The sequence below is a fragment of the Lissotriton helveticus genome, chromosome 2_1, assembly GCF_964261635.1.
Source record: "Lissotriton helveticus chromosome 2_1, aLisHel1.1, whole genome shotgun sequence".
In the NCBI taxonomy this organism is placed as follows: Eukaryota; Metazoa; Chordata; class Amphibia; order Caudata; family Salamandridae; genus Lissotriton; species Lissotriton helveticus.
Window position 1 is genome coordinate 748,974,595 of NC_136059.1, and position 22,075 is coordinate 748,996,669.

The window sequence follows — 22,075 nt, forward strand, 5'->3', positions numbered from 1 at the left end:
AAAAGCAGCTGATCACAACATGGAGTGTAGCCAATGTAAATCTGAAATGATGTCAACATTATTTATACAAACATATGGCCAGTATGTCATTTTAATGTTCCAACGATGTAGGGCTGATGGAACAAAATTGACAACTTTAATTAAAAATTTTGTAGCTTCGCAGTTGTCAATATCAGGAAGGACTTTTGTAACTGCAGCAATTATATATCATGACGGTCCTTCAATAACATCAGGACATTACACAGCTTATTTAAAGTCTAGAAACGGCTGGTCATTCTGCAACGATTCTGTTTTAACTTTCAAAAAAAAATTGCCGTATGACCTTAAAAATTCTTACCTGGTGTTTTTAAAACCAAAATTTTAGGGAAAGAATCTCGGGATGTGCTCTGAGGAATTTCAAGAGGTTCTAATGGCTCCTACACGATTTGGCCTTGAGGATAAGTGTAGTACAGAGACAATAGTTCCTGGAAAAAAAGAAGATTTTCTTACAGAAAGTGGTGGGCACAGATTAGTTGAAGGACAACAGAGTATTTCCCAAAGCAAACGGTCTTCTTACCATAACACTTGACGTCATGGAAAAATAACTGCACTTTGAATGAGTTCAGAAAAACTGTTTCTTTTTATAAGCTAATTCAAGCAGCCAATCAAAACATGGAGTAGAGGGAATGTAAGTCTGCAATGCTGTCTAGATTATTGGTCTAAACTTTTGATTATAATGTCATTTTAAAAATCCAATTATATAAACCTGATGAAAGTAAGTCTTCAACTTTAATTACAAATGTTGTGGCTACACAGTCGTTGATTTTAGGAAGAAGATTTGTAACTGCAGCTATTATATTGCATGATGGTTATTTGACAAGATCCGCTTATTACACAGGTTATTGAAAATGTAAAAAAATTTGCTGTTTCGGAAATTATTGCCATTTGACTACGATACAATGTTGCCTTTTTACTAAAAAATATTCTTACTTTCTGTTTTCAGAAAAGAGAATTTAGGGTAGGTAACTGGCGTATAATGATTGTAGGGGTTGATATAATTTTATCTACTGTTTTATATTGCTTTGTGATTAAAAGTGATGTAGAGAATTAAATAATTGTAGTAGTCATAGAGGTAGTGTAAGTCTGCTTCATAGTAAGCAGTATCAGTGTCATAGCAAATGTAGAACATGAGTGAGCAAAAAGGGTAAGATATTACTAGTCTAGGATTGTGAAAGTGATCTTGAACGTTTTCTTTCTGAAAGTTGCGGAAATACAAAATGACGGGATTTGCTTACAAGAATTCCAAGAGTTATAAATGGCTCTTACACGATTTGGCCTTGAGGAAACGTGTGGTAGAGAGCGAGAAGTCATTTATTGTATGTAACATATTTTTCAAAACAATGGAGCTTTTCTTTCAGAAAGTGGCGGGCTGAAAATAATAACAGCACAACAGAGTGTAAGCTGTTCATAGGATATCCTTCAACGTCATGGAAAGTAAGTTACTTTTGAGGAGTTTTGATTTCTGATTGGTTATGTTATATGGGTTTTTTAAACACAATCATTTTGATTGTGTTTTTTTCCCCGCTGTTATATGATGAATACCTTCAAGTCACTGTTTTTAGTGAAATTTGATACATTCTGAGAACAGCAAAAATAAACCATTTAACATGTATAGTTAATTCTGTACTGTTTGTATTTATGATGTACATTTAGAACTGTGTAGGAGGCATGGAGAAGGTGAGGCTTCTGTAAGTGTCAAAGTTGTTGCATTCAGTGCGTACTCTTTCATATACTGGACTACATCTGCATAATGAGATACCTAACCAAAGGAAACACAAGTGATGTGATTGTGAAATGAGCAAAAGAAATTGCATATTTTTCAAATACATTACCTGTGTTTCGTAACATTACGAATCAAATTGTGCAGATGAAGTTTAGGCCTCTCCAGGGAAACAGAGGAAGTTTGAACTTTATTGGTTGCCCTGCACATGTATTATCTCCTCTGTACTCTTCAACAAGGCTAAATTTGATCTGCAACCCTGAGTAGGCCTCACCTGAAACAAATGTCTGGATAGGACACACCTTATTGCCATCCTGAAACAATCATTTAAAATGTTAGGAACAGTTTTATGATGATTGTGCACCTCTTTTGCGCTGCGATTGCGTCACTTTTGTGAGACAACAGCAGTGCAAAAGATGCACCATGTTCCAAGATAGGCCTCAGTTCATCTGCATCAAGATACTGTTAGTTTAAAATGTATATCTTTAGGACTGTGTAGGGGGCCTGGAGAAGCAGAAGCTTCTGTAAGTGTCAAAGTTGTTGAAAAACTGTTTGTCCTTCAATCTTTTCCCTTGTCTTTTCTAATTTTTAAATACATGTTTTAATATTTTTCAAATGTTTGTTCTCTCTTTCACAGATTGAAAGTATAAAAATAACAAGTGACTAAGTTAACGACAATTATGAGGTAAATGTTTTGTACTCTTTTCGTTACATTTCTATCACATTTAACTACTATTAGTTCCACTGCTTCATTTCTTTAACCCTAACTTTCCTGCCTTTGCTACTTCCCTCATTCCTTTCTCTATTACTTACTTACTTACTCTACTCCTTCCACTCCTTTTCTCAGTCCCTCTCCTCATAGTTCCTCACTCTTGTTCACTCACTCCGTCTCTATTACTCTTAGTGTCTCTGACTGATCACTCTTTCACTACTTGTTCATTATGCTTTCTCTGTGTAGTTGAAGCACACTAAGGGGCATATTATGAACACAGACAATAAAATTATTGCTGCTTTTATCGGCAGAAAACTGCTGCAAAAGCGGCTGTAGCGGCAGTTTTCTGCTGCAAAAGCGGCTTTAGCGACACATTTCTGCCAATAAAAGCTGCGAAACGTTTATTGCCTTTGTTGATAATATGCCCCTATGTTATTTACATTTCTTTGCTGTTTCAAATATTCCTTTTCTGTTACTTCTTCTTTTCTGCTTTCTGTTTTTTCTCTCTGTTATTCCACATGTTTTAATCTTATTTTGAACATTCACTCACATTCTCTAAGAAACTCTTCTTTGTTATTCTTCTACTCTCCTTTTTTTCTTTCACTTCCTTATCTATTTTCTTTTTCACAATTATACCCTCTTCCATCTTTTCTGCGGTAAATAAATCTATTAAACAGTATCTCTGGTTTAGTCCCTATAGCTGTCTTTGTTTTAACATTACTCTCTGTTTACTTCCCTTATACTTACTCTTCTTTTTTTTTTTTTTTTTGGTTCGCTCCCGGTTCGCGTACCGGCGAGCGAACCGGGAAGCGAACCAAACGAAATAGAGCTTGCCAGAGTGCTAAACATTCTAGCAATTTTTTTATAAAGGGGAGGTAGTTCTGAAAAGAACTTTTTTTTTAATGTTTTTGTTGTTTTATATATTCTTTTTTTTTCTGAACATTTTTTTTTTTTGTATTTTTTGAACAGTTTTATGTTTTTTTTGTTTTTTTGGGGGGGAAACAACAAAAAACAGGCATTGGAAAGGGCTCAACAGGAGCAACAATTTTTTTTTACTTTTTGGGGCGTTTAGAGCACTTGTGGTTTTCAAATGCTCTGTTTATTAAGTTAATGCTCATATTGGCACATGAGAGCAATGTACCACAATATAAACAGGTAATCTTCATATGGACAAAGTTGTCCTGAATGTTTGGCACGGTTTCCCGTGCCTCTGGCCCCGACAGAGATACCTGTGACGATGTCCTGGCCACAGGAGTTGGTGGATTGTCCTGAAGGTGACGCATCTCTGCCCGGCTGTAGTTTAGTGGATGCCACCTCAGCATGTGACGGTGCATAGTATAGTTGCCGTAACTATACTTCTTTTCTGTGCCTCTAGATAAGTCCTCTTTACATATCAGGCACGTCACATATCGAGCATTAACTTTTTTCTGTCCTTCAGGAAATGAAAAAAACTGCCAAATGAAACTAGTTTTATGATGAGATACCCGGGGCTCCTCTTGTAAAAACGGTGTTTCCTGTTTCTCCTGTTCCTCTTCTTCATCCTCTTCCTCCTCTGTGTTGGTAATGAACTGTGGAGGTGGTCCTCTCTTCCTATGAGGAGGTGGTGGTGGTGGGGGTGCACCAGCTGAAGCTACTAATGAAGCCATTGCTCAGTGATCACAAAGGGTCTTCCTCTGACAAAGATGAAAGTCAGAGTGAAGAAAGAAGGAGGGGTTTTCATCATTTTGGAAAAAAAATAGGTCTAAACCAATGAAAAGTGTTATTTTTAGGTCACATGACCTAGCCTTACATCATTAGGAAACCAAAAGTGAAATGAACCAATGAAAAGTTTTATTAACAAGTCACATGACCTGTTACGCTTAAGTTACGCGCTGCGGAACGCGCCCCGGATCGCTTCCGGGGAGCTGCGCTTCGCGCCTCGGTTCGCGCTCCGGAGCACTTCCGGGTGCGCTAACGCGGCGCGTCATAAGACGCATTACGTGGCAACGCGATACGTCGCGCTTTCGTGACGCGCCCCGGATCGCTTCCGGGGAGCTCCGCTTCGCGCCGCGGTTCGCGTACCGGAGCACTTCCGGGTGCGCTAACGCGGCGCGTCATAAGATGCATTACGCGACAACGCGATACGTCGCGCTTCCGCGACGCGTCACGATGTTGATTTCTAACGCGCCAGTTGCGCAAACGGAACGTTTACTGGTTCGCGGACCGGGTCGCGGCACCATATTGAGCTAACGGGAAGCTTCCCGGTTCGCGAACCGGGAGCGAACAAAAAATAATAATAATAAAAAAAATTATTAATAAACATATAAAATATATTTTTTGATTTAAAGAAGAATACATTTTACAGCTATAGATATTAGCTTTTAAAAAACCAATGAAATTCACTGAAAAAACCATAGGTTATAGACCATATATAGTTAGGAATTAGCATTTACAAAACCTTGAAAATTCACTGAAAAAACCATAGGTTATAGACCATATATAGTTAGGAATTATCATTTAAGAAACCTTTTTTTTACTCACACAAAACCATTGAAATTCCATATATAGTTAGTTGCACTAACTATATATCGCGCACCCGCAATCCACTGCTGATGATGTCACATATTGCATCATTCATGACATGGTCAGTGACATCACTGATGACATCACTGATGACATCTCAAATGACATCACTGATGACATCACTGATGACATCTCAAATGACATCACTGATAACATCTCAAATGACATCCCTGATGACATCACTGATGACATCTCAAATGACATCACTGATGACATCTCATTTGACATCAATGGTCACATCACTGATGATATCATTCATGTGACAATACAATGCATCTCCTCACACTTTAATATAACCTCTGTTACACCCAGTGTTAAATACAGAATATACAGCCTGATTCATGTAGGTAAATTGCACTCGCAAAGGGCCAGATTCTGAGAATCTGGCCCTTTGCGAGTGCGATTTTTGCATTTGGTATTCATGATACCAAATGCAAAAATCGCTCTGTAAGAATTCGCATATTTGCGTGGAATGGCATTTAAGGAATCTCTAATAGAGATTCCTCAAATGCTATTCATGACACAAAACAAAATAGCGATTTTGGACTTTTGGGGCCGCTATTTACCGACAGGTCAGACCTGTCGGTAAATAGCAAAAACTCAGAAAAATGCTTTTAAAAGCATTTTTCAAAGTTGCATGTAGCACACACACATGTCCTTTGGACATGTGTGTGCGCAACACCTGTCCAAAAGTGCATTTTAGGGGTGCTACAGGGCGTCCTTTGGACACCCCTGGCACCCTTAAAATCGCTATCTTAGTTGCGAGTAGCAAATTGCTACTCGCAAATCCCCATTCATTCCTATGGGCCTCTTGGCCCATAGGAATGAATGGGGAGTATTTGCGAGTAGCAAATTGCTACTCGCAAATAAAGAACATGTAGGAATCGCTATTTAAGTAGCAATTCCTACATGAATGCCGTTTTGCGTGTCCTCAATAGCGAATCGCTATGATTCGCTATTAGGGACACGCAAAACGGCATGTACATGAATCAGGCTGATAATTTTTTAAACCATTGACACACCAATACTAGTTACTACATACGCACTCACTGATTCCTACGTCTACACACACATTCACTCATTCACCCATACAATCATTCATACATACAATCACTCATCTTTACAACACTATCATATGCACTCATACACCTATACAGTCACTCACACTCTGCCACTGATCCATGGAGTTACTCACACACCTAGTCAGTCCTGTAAAGAATCAATCACACTTCCATTTTCTAATCTATACAGTTAAACATAGAGTACCTTACATTTTCAAACATATACTAACACATACTTACTCTCTTATACAATCATTGATACAAGAACACATTGATCTGCACAGAGTCAGACATCTCCCAGCCAGCCACACACACACTCAGTCTCCCATACAAATACTTGGACAATCAATCAATAACCCATATAGTTACTCATATAGCTACTGATCAACACATGCAGCACTTTACAGAACAACAGACATAATGATGCACAAATTAAGACAGTTTAGTCACTAACCCATGCACTCAGTGAGACACATTTAATCACTTACTCATTCATAAAGTCAGTCACGCACCTACTAAATCTTTTATTTAGGCACTTCTACATCTACTCATTTTTCAATATGTAAAACATATTTAAACTTTACAGAAACACACAGTCAATGGATGATGTCATCAGTGATGTCATCAGTGATGTCATTTGAGATGTCATCAGTGATGTCATCAGTGATGTCACTGACCATGTCATGAATGATGTAATATGTGACATCATCAGCAGTGGATTGCGGGTGCGCGATATATAGTTAGTGCAACTAACTATATATGGAATTTCAATGGTATTGTGTGAGTAAAAAAAAGGTTTCTTAAATGCTAATTCCTAACTATATATGGTCTATAACCTATGGTTTTTTCAGTGATATATATATAGTTCATCAATGTGATGTTTAATCTATTGGCTCATTAGAATCCGATCTCGAGTCATTTTCCAGTCTGTTTTCTATTTTCACCAATGTGGCGTTTTGGTTTTAGAGCCATTAGTGCACATCTTTTGCTATTCTGTTATTTAATTAGCTTCCTGGTCATGTGGTGCATCATGTGATCAAGCTTGCGTGAGGTGAGCGAAGCGCGTCATAACAGGCACTATGCCTGTTTAATCTGTGGAATATAAAGGAATAAATTGACAGTACATTTGCACAACATATGAGTTGTTTGAAGCTTTTTTGGAGTGTGCTGAGGTCCGTGCCTGGGTGTTCCAAAGTTGTGGATTGAGCCTGTGTGTCTCCTAGGAGATTCTGAACAGGAGAAGCAGCTTCCAACTCCATGGCCAGCAAACCTTGTCTGAGGTTGCTGGGACCTTATATGGTCTGCTATAAGCATGGGCGGATTTTGCGAATTGGCAATCCGCGAAATTGCGTATTTACGGATCCGCAATCCGCAAAATCCGCAAACTCTCGCGAATTTGCGGATTTTTAATTTTTTTTTGTGTTCGCAAGGATTTCTGCCAGTTCGCGAGGATTTTGTACCAGTTCGCAAACGCGAACTTACTTTTGGGGTAGCAACGGTCGTGAACATGTTGTTTCTACATTTGGTTCATCACAGCACCCTCTGTTTCACCACTGCCACCCTTTGTTTCACCACTGCCACCCTCTGGCTCACCCATGCCACCCTCTGGCTCACCCATGCCACCCTCTAGTTCATCACTGTAGATTATGGGTGGAAAAGCACACCTGCCCTGCCTCAACTGACATAAATGAATTAGGGGCTGATTAATGTGTTACTGAATTTGAACTTCCTGGCTGCAACCTGCTTCCTTATCTGTAATTGCTTTCTCTGAGCCTGCTGTGAGGGTCAGAGCAGGGTCATAGAATAGTTGCAAGTAGGCAACTGAACTCTGAAGGAGCCCCTCAGGAAGCACTACAGGGAATGGTTACTAATGATAAGATTGAACTTTTGCACCTGCTGAGTGCTTTCAGTTTTGCAAAAATCCAAATATCCAGCAGCATCCACAAAAAGTAATCCTTCCAGGCAGTACAGGGAATGGTTACTAATGATAAGATTGAACTTTTGCACTTGCTGAGTGCTTCCAGGTCAAGATCCAAATCAAAGTGACCAGCACATGAAGAAAGCACTGAGAGGAGCCTGCTGGACAGGAACAGGAAGTTGGAGACTGTGGGGCACTTCCTTCCTCCCCCCCCAAAATGGACTCCTTGCAAAAAAAAGTGCAGGCAAATGTCAACCTGAGGAGTTATTCTGATAAAAATCATAATTTTCAAGGTTTATGCTGCCTGCTGGTGGATTTCTGGTGCGAAATTGCAAATTTTGCAATCTCGCAAAAATGCTGCCCGCCGCATCTACGTTTTCGCAAGTGTTTACTCCCGCGAAATTGTATAGTATTCTAGTTGGCAAGTGCGACCAAGCAAAAAAATCCGCTTCGCACGGATTTACGAATTTTCGGTAAGTTCGCGAGAGTTCGCGGATTGCGAATTTACCGAAAATCCGCAAAATCCGCGAGCGGAACGGATTTTACGCCCATGCTTAGTATGCTAGTGGTTGGCACATGTGTACACTGATTGGTGGTTGTATCTGGTGTTTCTATTGGGTTAGGGTTAATGTCTTCATTGGTTGGGTATTTGAGGGTTCTGATTGGTTTCTAGGTCTGTGATTCAATCATTGTAGGGTTAAGATTTCTATTGGAAGTAGGGACTGGGGCTTACTATGTTATTGATTGTTGGGATTAGGGTGGGACTAGGGCTAGGGTTAGACCTTTAATTGGAAGTAGCTATTTATGGCTTCTGGTGTGATTGGTTGTTGGACCAGTTGTGGGACTAAGAGTAGGGTTAGGCTTTCTATTGGAATTAGGGACTAGGGCTACCTGTACCATTGGCTGCTTGGACTTGGGTTGGGACTAGTGGTAGGCCTAAGGCCTTTATTGGACGTAGAGATCAGGGTTTTTGAACTGATTGGGTGCTTGGACTAGGGCTAAGATTGGCTGCAAGGCCCTGGTCTACTATTGGTTCTAGATGTCAGGGCTAGTGTTGTGATTGGATAGTGTTAGGGCTAGGGTTCCCATTGGCTGAAGGAGTCACCTGATTCCTAGGGCTAGAAAAAAGGCCAGGCTTAGGGCGTCTCAGACCGGGCGTCGAGGCTAAGGGCGGAGAGGACAAGGGTAGTTGCCTGTTTGAGCCTGTTCGAGACCGGTCAGGACTAGAGCCAAAAATGCTGCCCTTCTTCTCATTTAACAATACCCAGCCCACACCATCCACAACCACAAACAGAGCAACACACTCACACCAAATATACACCACGCACAACACTATGCACAGATTAATGTACCAGCATGCACCCCTAACCCAACAAACCACATCTACACACCCTACTATCCCAACTACCACACATATCTACCATCACCCACAAACAGTACACAACTATCCTATACCACTAACCAATACACTCATCACTAACACAATGCCAATCAACACCATATATAACTACTTCCCACTCAGACACACTCTCCCTGCTGTAATTACACCTAACAGTCCACCTTTTATCACTAACAAACATATAATGATCCTTCCATCTGTTGTCCAACAAACACCCTCCTCTCCCTTCTACCATGATAACACTAACACACAACACACACACTGCACACCACCACACTTTGTAACTCTTGAAACAAACCAGTCTAAAACAAACACTCTCACCTCTACTTCATTCCCTCCTACACACAACATACACTCTACTCATAAACACATCACCACCCCCTCTACGTCACAACCTCCTCTCACAAACAATACTACACAACCAAATCAGGTGCATGAAACATATACATCAGCACCCATTTTCACCACACCTCAAAAGCAAAACATATCACACACACCAGCACAACAAGATCTTCAGAGCGCAATACCTCATACTGCTTACCATCAAAAAATACATACATATACTCACCTTTCAAAGCACACAATGGAACAAACTCCAATGCAAAACTGTCACTCTTCCACCACACCTAACACAGATACAGCAACACAGCACCTCTCTTCTAACCGCCTCTCATCCATTGGACAATTTAGAACATTACGACATGACCCACATGCTGCACCACCTCCCCTGACTCATACACCTTCCGCCTTTAACACACACAAAATATATAAGCAACATGCCACACCTCACAACTTTGCTTCCCCAAGTCTACCTCACAACAATGTTACACCACAAAAGCAACACAGCACTCCAACTCATTCTCAAACACCATATCCAACACATACACATGCAAACCCATCAGAATTTCTTCTTAGCATGCTGGATGAGGAACACGATAAAGAACAGCTACATGATTGCTATCCTAATATAGCTAATACCAGCACTAAAAACACACCTGCTACTCACCCACACAATACTAATCACTCTTCTACAAAACAAAGTCCCACTATCACCAAAGGCCACTCTCTACACTGTCTACTAATAAATGCCCGATCCCTCTCTAAAAACAAGCATCACATCTACGACCTCCACAACTAGTTACCTTTCAAACTATAACTCCAGTCACATGGTCAGACCACCACTTGCTTGCTTTCCAACATAAAACAACACTAAGCGACTCACCTAAAACTACCTTACATCCATCCACCTATCGGCCATGGAACAAACTCAATTTGGAACACTTGGAAACACAGCTAACATCCAGTATAAATCTGGAAACCATAAATTCTGTTCAGAATTTATATGAGTGGCTACAGGAAGCTTTTGACATCCTGATACCACTCAAAACCACACAACAGAACAAAGAAAAAAAGCGCCTTGGAGAAACATAGAAATAAAAGACATAAAACAACAAATTAGAAAGCTGCAAGGTACCTGTCTCAAAACAAACGACAAACAAGACAAACTTCACCTACAAAAAAATTAACAGATTATATAAGTCGGCTATCAAAAAAGCTAAGAAAATGTACTATTCAGACAGAATTTAAAACGCTAAAGGTGAAAATAAAGTATTCTATAAAGTACACAATGAATTTCGAAAACCAAATTGCCTAGAAGGAACTCATCCTGTTACTCAAGATTTCACAGACAAACTGGCAAATCATTACACGGACAAAGCAGACACGTTGGACTCGTACTTACAACAGAAACAAAGCACCAGCACTAACCCTTGTACAAAACAACTATCCAAGAATGCTCTAATCAAGCCTCTCCATTCCTTCCAACACATCTCACACGATGAATTTATGGACCTGGTCAAAGCAAGCAGGCCTGCCGGCAGCCCTTCTGACCCCTGCCCGCCACAAACTTTCAAGACAATTCTTTTAACAACCTCTGCTGCCATTCCAGTAAGAAGAATCATCAACGATTCCTTAACTACTGGAATATTTCCAGAAGAACTCAAAAAGTCATACATACGCCCTTTACTGAAGAAAACAAACTTGGACACGCTGAACCCTGACAACTGCAGACCCATTACAAATGGACCTTTCCTGTGCAAACTGATAGAAAGAGTAGCGTTCGCCCAGATGTCACAATTCATTGAAGAGAATGACATACTTTCAGATTTCCAAACAGGATTCCGTCCGGAAAGAGGCACTAAATCTCCCTTCCTTGCCATCTGGGATGACCTAAAGAATACAGTTGACCGCAACGAGGTTGCTGCGCTACTCCTCTCGGACCTCTCAGCTGCCTTTGACATGGTTGACCATGACCCTCTGAAACAAAGACCTTATGAAGCCGGCATAGAGGGAACTGCTCTTGACTGGATTGCGTCCTACGTTCGAAACAGAACTAATATCATCCACACCCCACCTTTCTTGTCCAAACCGTACTCCACAAAAGCAGGGGTCCCTCAAGGTTCTATCATCTCGCCCATGCTTTTCAACATCTACATGAAGTCTTTACCAGTACTGATCAATAAATGTCACCTCACGTGCTACAACTATGCAGTTGACACGCAAATACTCCTTCAACTGGAATGCCCCACAGACATTGGAAAATCACAAATTCTCAGCTGTCTCAGAGCCGTGGGTCAGTGGATGACTTGGAGCCATCTCAAATTGAATGCTTCAAAAACTGAAATACTCACGTGTGGCGATTGGAAAAATTACAACCCGCTTGCCGCATGGCCTGATGAACTGGGATCACTGCCTAAAGTATTGAAGGAAGTAAGAAACCTCAGAATGACCATGGACTCCAAGCTGTCGATGAATGTCCAAGTGAATAAACTAGCAAGATCAAGCTTTGCTACTATAAAAATGCTGCGATGAATTTTCCCTCATTTGGGATTTCCACACAAGGTCCAAGCTACCATCTCCCATGTTCTATCCAAACTCGATTACACCAATAGCCTCTACCACGGACCACCTTTAACGACCATGAAAAGACTACAACGGATTCAGAATTCGGCTGCCAGACTACTCTTGCATATCAAACCACAAGACCACATCTCCCCTGCCTTGAAAGCCCTGCATTGGTTACCGGTTGCCAGAAGATCCACGTTCAAGCTGCTTTGTATTACCCACAAAGCAATACATGGAATAGGACCACTCTTCATCAGGAATAAAATCACCAAACACATTCAACAAAGGAACCTCCGCTCTAAAGGAGCATCTCGCCTCAAAATTCCACCATACAAGAAAAAAACCATGGGTGGCACATCCTTCTCTGTTCAAGCAGCCAAACTATGGAACTCTTTACCCCCCCAACATAAGATCCACCGACAATTACCTTATCTTCAGAAAACTACTCAAGATTTGGCTCTTCCCCTCATAAGCACCATACGGAAACAGAAATTTACAGCATATCCCTCTGTATATAGCATTTGTTTTCACTAAAGATTTGTACCTATCTTTGTGTATTACTTTATAAAACATGTAAAATAAATATGTTGTTAAGAGAAAATAAAAAACATAATAATAATAAAATAAAATAATAATAATAATATTAATAATAATATTCATTAATAAATAAAAATCATCTTTAGTCTACATATACATACTTCCATGTACTTGATCTGTGTGTCTGTTACTTTTCTCCTGAAAAAGCATATCCAATGCACTACCCTATTTCTCATCCTGTGCCTCTATCAATATATTTAATCTAAATATACTTGCTTCCTTTATGTATCTATATACTTTCAATGTACTTATGGATCTATGTATTTATCACTTTCTTCTAATTTAGCATTTCCAATGCACTAGCCTATTTCTCAGCCTATACGTCGCTCAATATATCCTCTAGCCCAAACTTCTGACTCATCTCAAACTTCTTTCTACTACTCCTTCTAATGCACTACCCTATCTCTCATCCTATACATCTATCAATATATCCTCTACATCCACTCTCTCATTTATCCCAAACCCCATACTACTACTATGATCGCCAAAATAACCCTTTCTAGACTCTCTCCTGCTCTACCCCTCCTTGCATCATCTGACACCTCTTTTTACTACACCGATCCCCTAAAACAAACCTTTCTAAACTCTCCCCTCTGACTCCTTCCCTCCAAAACTCATTTTTACTCATCCAAAAGCCTCTTCCTACTGCTAAGACCTAAAAAACAAAAAATCCTTCACTCTTTTATCCCTCCACTATCCTTTTCAATCAAAATTAACAGACTAACATGTTCACTTCTTACTGCCCAAATAACTGAATAACATATCTACTACTCAAATTACTTCATATTTATAATATACTAATTTTCAACACTAATCCTTTCTAGGTTCCGGAGTGGCATGCTACTCACCAGAAAAGCGCTTCAACACTCATCAGGGGTAACAAGTGCTATATGAATGCAAATCTTTCTTCCCCTTTTATCCATCCGCTATCCTTCTCACTCCAAGTAACAGACTAATATCCACCACTGAAATTACCTCATATTTCACCATAATAATTCACCACTAATCCTATATAGGCTTCCTGAATAGCATGTGTCAACAAGCGCGCGATAAATAGATACAAACCTTTGTCCTCTATTTTTCTGCTATCATTCCAAATCCAAATAACTGACTAACCTATCCACCACTTAAAATGTACTTGAATGTTTCACTATACTACTTCAACACTAATCCTCTATGGGTCCCGGAGTGGGGTGCTACCCGCCGAAAAAGCGCTTCGACGCCTCGGGGTAGTAAGGGGTAGTAAGCGCTATATAAATGCAATTACAATACAATATATGGATGTATGACGGTACGACGCGTACCGTCACAACGCATCCATTTACACCGCACCCCTTACAACGCAAGTCGTTACCACGACTTGCGTTGGGGGCGCGGATTTCGAATAGTATAATTTACTATTCTAACACCAGTCCCCGTGGACACTAGGGAAGGTGTTGGTATAGTAAATTTACTAATTTTAATCCTTTAGCGCCCTCCAGTGCAAGTCGTGGTAACGACTTGCGTTGTAAGAGACGCGTTGTAAAGGCCACGCGGAGTAAAATCTGCGTGGTAAAGGATGTTTCCCACAATATATGTTTGGCAGTGTTATATATCGTGAACCCGCCCCGAAGGTATCAGAGAACTTTACATGAGCATCAGTTGCATTACAGATGGACAGATTCATTTTTTTTTAGGCATGGGGAGATTAAATGATTTGTCCAGAATCACAGACGATTGAGCCTCCTGTCAGACTTAAACCTGATTACCTAGCTTCAAAGTCACTCGCTCTAGCTGTTAAGCCACATCCTCTCACCTAATTATTTTTAGTGTTATGTAAAGACAGTTGCTACACATTGGCTCTCTATAAAAGCCCTATTCATCCTTACATTTTTGGAGGGTGAGGAACATTTTTACATGTATTGTGATGCAGTGGACGGCTACCACAGCATTTCGAAACGTTGACAAATGTTTACCGAACTTTGAAAATACACACTGGAAGCCAAGCCTCAAACTGCAAGGTAAGACTTGAGTGCATATTATCAAGAAGGGCATTAAAATCTATTGCCGGTTTAGCGGCAGAAAATTGCTGCTAAAGCGGTGAAAATGGGCTTGATAATATGTCCTTGAGAATTCCAAAAGAAGTCCATGTTCTGGTGTGAACATGAGCTTCTATTGTATTTCTCCAGGTCATATTATCAAGCCCATTATCGCCGCTTTAGCAGCAGTTTTCTGCAGCTAAACTGGCGATTGTGTTGTATATTACCTTCTTTTATTTCTATGCTGTACCATCATTCTTACCTGTGTTCTAAATTCCAGAATGTTGTTGGCTCTGTTCCCTCCTAGTGTTCTAGGTAGTGACAGTTTGTGCCTGGCCAGCTTGTGTCGTGGTTGCTTCTTGCTGTTCTTCTACAATAAACCAACTGAACATCTACGTGGTATCTAGCTTCATTTACCACAATTTTGGCGACGTCTTGAGCGCTGGCCAGAAAGCTTCGACAGAGATTTTCGTTTTCCAGTTGTTGGTGCTGATAATATTGAAGACATCGTTCCTGTTGACACAGCGGAACACAGCGGAACATCCACGACGAGAAACGAACCTGCTGCGTGTGGACTCCGTCTATCTCCAGGAGGTGCCCCTCAAATCCGGCCAAAGATACTCCTGTGGTGTGCCTGTAAGTACTTTTAAGCTCGAGCGCATAGCTAACCCCAGTAACGGCAGTGGATCTGACGTCACCGTCTCCCTGCTATTGGAGCTTGTCGCCTAGGAAACACCACATCGGCAAGCTCCGTCAAGGCTAAAGCGTGCGTTTCAGGACTTGATAGGCGGATCCCAAGCCTCGTTTTCGCTAGCGGCAGCCATATTGGCTTCAAAAAAAAAAAAACTAAAGCTTACAACTCAAGAATTGATAAGCGGACTCCAAGCCTCGTTTTCACTAGCGGCGGCCATCTTAGCTCCTTTTGTTTGCCTGCCAAGCCTCACTATCGATAAATAAGGGTGACGGACATTTTAACCAATTTGAACGCGATAATTCATTGCATAAACCCTTTCTTTATCATTCCTGCCACAACTCAGCGCAAAGACATCGACTTGCAGAGTCTTACCAGTCTCCATGCAACAGAGGTATGCTTAAAAATTAATCACATGTATAACCTGATTGTGCTAAATTAATCGTTATCTTATTTTTGACTTTAATACACCATCTAAATGGCACAACAGTTCGTAGTTACATTACCTCCTCAGTTTTTACCCGAACCTGGTGTTCCTGAGATACCATGGGAAGACTGGTATATAATGTTCGATAATTATCTTGAAGCGCTAGACGGACAGGAATTTTCACCAAAAAGGAAAAAGGCTATCCTTTTAAGCAGTCTTGGCAAGGAAGGGCAGAGAATCTTCAGATTCTTACCCATCACACTAGGAGCTAATCCACAAGATATTGATGAATTTAAGGAAGCGGTTGATCGTCTCGAAATCAGATTTGCAAAAGAAGAGAACCTGATAATGAACCGCTACAAATTCTACACACAACGCCAAAAAGACTCAGAGACAATAGATGACTTTGTAGCTAGACTTAGAGAGTTGTCTATTAAGTGCAAGTTCGGCGCTATGAACGATGAACTTATTAGAGACCAACTGGTAGTACAGTGCTCAAGCAGAAAGATACAGGAGAGGTTATGGGCTGCTAAGAACCCGACCTTGAAAGATGCAATTGACTTGGCTAAAGTAATTGAAGAATCCAGCAAATGCATGAAAGTACTAGACTCACATAAGTCTTCTCCTCATCAAGAGGTCTCTGTTGTTTACGACAAAGGTAATATGGCGGAGTGTGAACATTGCTGTGGAGACAATGTTGCTGTAGTAAAAAACAGACCCAAACCTCCTGCGAAGAAACAACCAGCAAGTAGATTTTGCAACAGGTGTGGCAGTAATAGCCATTCTTCTGAAGCTAGGTTTTGTTTTGCCGCAAATAAAGAATGTTTGAAGTGCGGAAAGGTTGGACATTTCTCCAAAATGTGCAAGACAAAAGCTAGGCAGAGAGTTGCCATCGTTGATGATTACGCCGATGACTCTGTAACTGAACCTGATAGACTCCTGATTATTGATGATGTTGATGTAATCTGTGATGATCCAAGACAAAACAGACCCAAAGCCATTTTTAAGATCGACTCCCATGAAGTGCTGTTGATGGTTGACACTGGTTCTCGCCATACCATCATACCAAAGTCCACCTTTGACACTTTTTGGGAAAGGGTAGAATTGCATGACAGTGACATCTCACCTAAAGGGTTCAATGGTCAGAAGATTGAAATTCTTGGGTTCTTCGAGACTGAGATAGTTTTTGAGAAAAGGTCTATATTTGGGAAAGTTTATGTTTCAGTTGACGGGCCCCCCATCCTGGGTTGGGTACATCAATATGACCTATACATAGTAATCAACCCAAGAGCAAAGAATCAAATTATGGTTGTTGATGATGACTCCGTTGAATTTATCCTCTCTGAATTTGGGTCTGTGTTCAAGGAGGAATTAGGAGAGCTTCGGGGATATGCCCACCTTATTAAACTAAAGAAGGGTAGTTTACCTGTGCAGCATCGTGTACGGAGGATTCCCATTTCTATCCGTGAAGAGGTCAGGCTCCTGATTGAAGAGATGCTTCAATCCGGTGTGATTGAGCCTACAGAAGCATCGGAATGGGTTTCGCCCGTCGTGATTTCCAAGAAATCAGACGGGAAATTGAGATTTTGTGTGGACCTCAGGTCCCTGAACAAGTGTGTCGTTGCAGACACATTCCCATTGCCCAACATTGCAGAGATGGTGTCCACTCTTCAGGGAGCCAGATATTTTTCCAAGCTCGACCTGAAGAGTGCCTACCATCAGGTTAAACTCCATGAGTCTTCGAAACACCTCACTGCCTTCATCACCCCTGATGGGATCTTCCAATTTACTCGTCTTCCCTTTGGGTTGATATCAGCAGCGAGTGTGTTCCAGAGACTGGTCAGTGAAGTATTCAAGGGGCTAAACAACGTGGTATTCTTTCAAGATGATATCTTGGTTTTTGGAAACACTGTAGCGGACCACAACCTTGTGCTAAGAAATGTTTTGCACAGAATCTGGGACACTGGCCTTACTTTACGTAAGGAGAAGTGCTCGTTTCTCGTCCAGAACATTGAGTACTTGGGACATGAGATTTCAGTCAACGGAGTAAAACCTAAAAAGAATCTTCTTGATGCAATACGCTTGGCCCCTTGCCCATCTGACAAGGACCAGTTACGGTCATTCATGGGTTTAATCGAATACTACTCCAAATTTGTGGAGAGGTTCTCAGAGAAGACCTTACCTCTGAGGGCTTTAATGAAGAAAGGTTGCAAATTTACTTGGGGCCCAGAATTAGAAAAGTGTTTCAAACAGATCAAAGAAGCTATATGCAGTGCGAAGGTGCTGGCACCCTTCGATACCTCAAAGGTTTCAACTCTCTTGGTGGATGCCAGTGCTCACGGCCTAGGCGCTGTTTTGTTGCAGTCTCATAAAGATGGTGACAAGCCTGTTGCATTTGCTTCACGCACTCTTTCCAAATGTGAACAGAATTATTCTGTCATAGAGAAAGAGGCTCTCGCTGCTGCCTGGGGTGTTCACCATTTTCGACCCTATTTATGGGGCATTCGGTTCAACCTCAAAACGGATCACAAACCCCTTATCCGCATCCTTTCCCCTGGCGGGGGGGCTTTTGGTTCTCCAAGGTTGGCGAGGTTGGCTTCTAGACTCCAGGAGTACCACTTTGACATTTCCCACATCTCTGGTTGGAGGAACTTCCAGGCTGATTGTCTGTCCAGGTTGGCTGTTCCTTCTGGTACCGATGTTGGCTTTAGTCTGGAGAGTCTTGATGAGAATGTTGCATGGATTGATGATATTCTTCTAATAACTGAAAGCTCTTTCTCTCGTTCTGAGTGGGTGGATGCCATGTCTCAGGATAATGTCTTACAGGAAGTCATCCAACTGATAAAACTTGGTTCCCGCAGGGAGAGCTGTGTCCATGTTTCGGTTCGGCCCTTCCTAAAAGTCATTGATGACTTGTCTGTATGCAGTGACAATGTTGTGATGCGAGGTGATAAGTTCGTGCCTCCTGTTGATTTGAGACCCAAACTCATTTCTTTAGCACATGAGGGTCACCTTGGCCAAACCCTGACACAACAACGTCTCAAATAAAATTTTTGGTGGCCCGGTATGGACTCTATGGTGTCTTCTTGGGTTGAGGACTGTCATATCTGTAAGGATGGTGAAAAGAGACTAAAAGTCGCTGTAGGGTCCCAGATGGGTGCGTTGCAGTTTCCTGAAATTCCGTGGCATACCATCTGTTTGGATTTCATAGGTCCTATGGCCGAGTTACCTCTTTCACAGAGGTTTGCCGCAGTCATTGTGGATTGCCATTCAAAATGGTTATCCGTAGAGTTCATGAAGGATATTACCACGGAAAATACCATCAAACACCTGAAGTCCCTATTCTTTGTAGAGGGTTTTCCAAGTGTCATTATAACTGACAATGGTACTCAGTTGGTCTCACATACCATGCAAGCTTTTTTAGCCGATTGCGGTATATCTCACCATAGAACTTCCCTCTACAATCCCCAAGCCAATGGCCTTTGTGAGCGCCTTAATAGATTGGTGAAGGGCACCATTCAGATGGCTCTCTCCAGCAGTTCTTCTGTCTCTTCCCTTGTTCGTGAGATGGTGTATGCGTATTGTACCACTCTTCATACCTCTCAGTCCAAGTCCCCTTTTGAAATGATGAGGGGTAGAGTCCCCAATACCAAGCTAATTCCTTCTTGGCTCAAGGACATGATTTGTCAATCAGCCTTAGATAAGCTGCCAAGTGTACCACATCCTGGTCTGCCTACCAAGTATTCTCCTGGTGGAAGGTCTGTGAACCTATCTACTACTAAAGGAATTTCTGCTGGTCGTGGCATACGGGCCCAAGGTGTTCCTAAGTCCTCTGGTGGGAATTCAGTGTGTTTGCCTTCTGGTAAGGATTCTGGCAAGCTTGCTAAAGGTGATCTAGTCAAGATAAAGTCCGGTCGTCTTTCGGGTGGTTTGTCTAAATTCCGTGGTCCCTTTCTTGTCAAGATGGTCTATCCTCAATATGTAGTCCTCTCTAATGGTGAAAAATGGAATTTAAGGAGAGTTGCTCTCTACCAGAAAGCTGGCACTGGTCCTGTGTCTGTGTCACCTTCCTCCTCTGTTCCTACCCAGGATTCTACATCTTCAGGGTTTTTGTTCATTCCCTCTCAGGGTTCATCTCCGGCTGTGTCTGCTCCTCCCGATGTTTTGGTGCGGGGTGATGGGGGTGGGGATGCACCTGATCCTGTCCTCTCTTCTCTCAACCCTGTTCCAGATTCCGACCCTCCTGTGTCTGCCTCCAGACCTCAGAGGTGCCGTAGGCCCCCTGCACACCTTAATGATTTCTGTTGTGATTAAATATTTTTTTTTTTCTCTTTTAGAGGGGTGACGTGTGTCCATTTCAATGCTTAGTTTCACTGGTGACTTTTAATTGGTTCATTGCTTAAACTACTTTGCTGACATTGCTAGCTTTCTTTAGTTCAGCTAGCTCTTTAGTTTTGGCTAAGTTTCCTTTTCATGACTGTTTCCTAAATGCGTTAAGTTTCCTTTTATTGTGACATATTTTCTTTTATATTCTACGGAAGGAGATGTGTTGTATATTACCTTCTTTTATTTCTATGCTGTACCATCATTCTTACCTGTGTTCTAAATTCCAGAATGTTGTTGGCTCTGTTCCCTCCTAGTGTTCTAGGTAGTGACAGTTTGTGCCTGGCCAGCTTGTGTCGTGGTTGCTTCTTGCTGTTCTTCTACAATAAACCAACTGAACATCTACGTGGTATCTAGCTTCATTTACCACATAATTTTAACACCGTCTTTGATAATCGTGATTAGCTGAATCTTGCAAATTAGGTTTTCTTGATTTTTTCACTTCCCTAAAAAAGGTATTCGTTTTAAAGAACACTTTTTAGTAATGATAACAATGGAACCCTAGTGTCATGATATTGGAGCCTCAGCTATGTTATCTTGGTTTCCTGCACGCCCATCCTGGCTCCAAATAAAATGGTTTCTGTTATTATAGATTGTCCAAGAGGTCCTTTGTTTTGCAGCTGGGGAAATTTAAACAACATTTTATTCTTCTGCTTGAGGGGTATTCCAGAATTCAGACTGCGTTCTGTGATATTTCTTTAATGCATTTCTGTTTGTATTCTTACTACCTCACTGAGTTTTATTATATACACAAATAGAAAATTAAAACACACAATAGCTTCCATATCCCAGTGGCAGCAGCTAAAACGTCAGCATATTTACATTTATTTCGTTTTAGGCTATGCTTTAATTTTTATATCGATTGCCTTGAAAGTAAATTGAATAGGTTCAACATATTCTGAATTTACATTTCGGAAGGAATAAACAGTCGAATTTGAAAGAAACAACACTGTATGTGTTTATTGTGATGACATTTTGGAATGAATGCCTTCCATTAACATTATGATGGGCAGAGTGCATTTGAACAATAATAGCGGCTCAATATTTGTGAGCTGGATAATTAACTTTTCTATTTGAACAGAATGTGCGGTACAGTGTTATGAACATTTTGATCTTAGTTCCATTTTACAGAGATTGTTGTAAATTGCGTCCTTGTAAGCACAGAGAGAAGTGCATATCTAATTATGGGCCGTATGCTATCCAGAATGGCAACCTTTCTAGTTATGTCAAACATTTCCACTATAACAAGTTGTATATGTTAGAGCTTTTGGTTTTTAGGCTTTTGGATCAAAATATAGGAATACGTAGTTCACAAATCTAACATGTGTACAATTTGATCCAAAATGTATATTTTATGAAGAAAATGGTTGCATTTGTGGAATTCTCTTCATTAAGGAGCATATTTACGAGCTCTTTGTGCAGCCAGAGAGTCACTTATTGTGATGCTCCGGTGGCGCAAATCACAAAATTCTATGAGGCCATGCAAAGTCACTATGTGTGTCATTGAATGGCCTCAAGAGTAAGGCAGCACAAATCAGTGTGTTGCCTTGCTCTTTGCTTGGGAGGCATTCCATGGGCGTTGCAGGGGATTTTCCCACGCAAAACTCATGGATTTTTACAATTTCACAGATTTACGCGGGCATT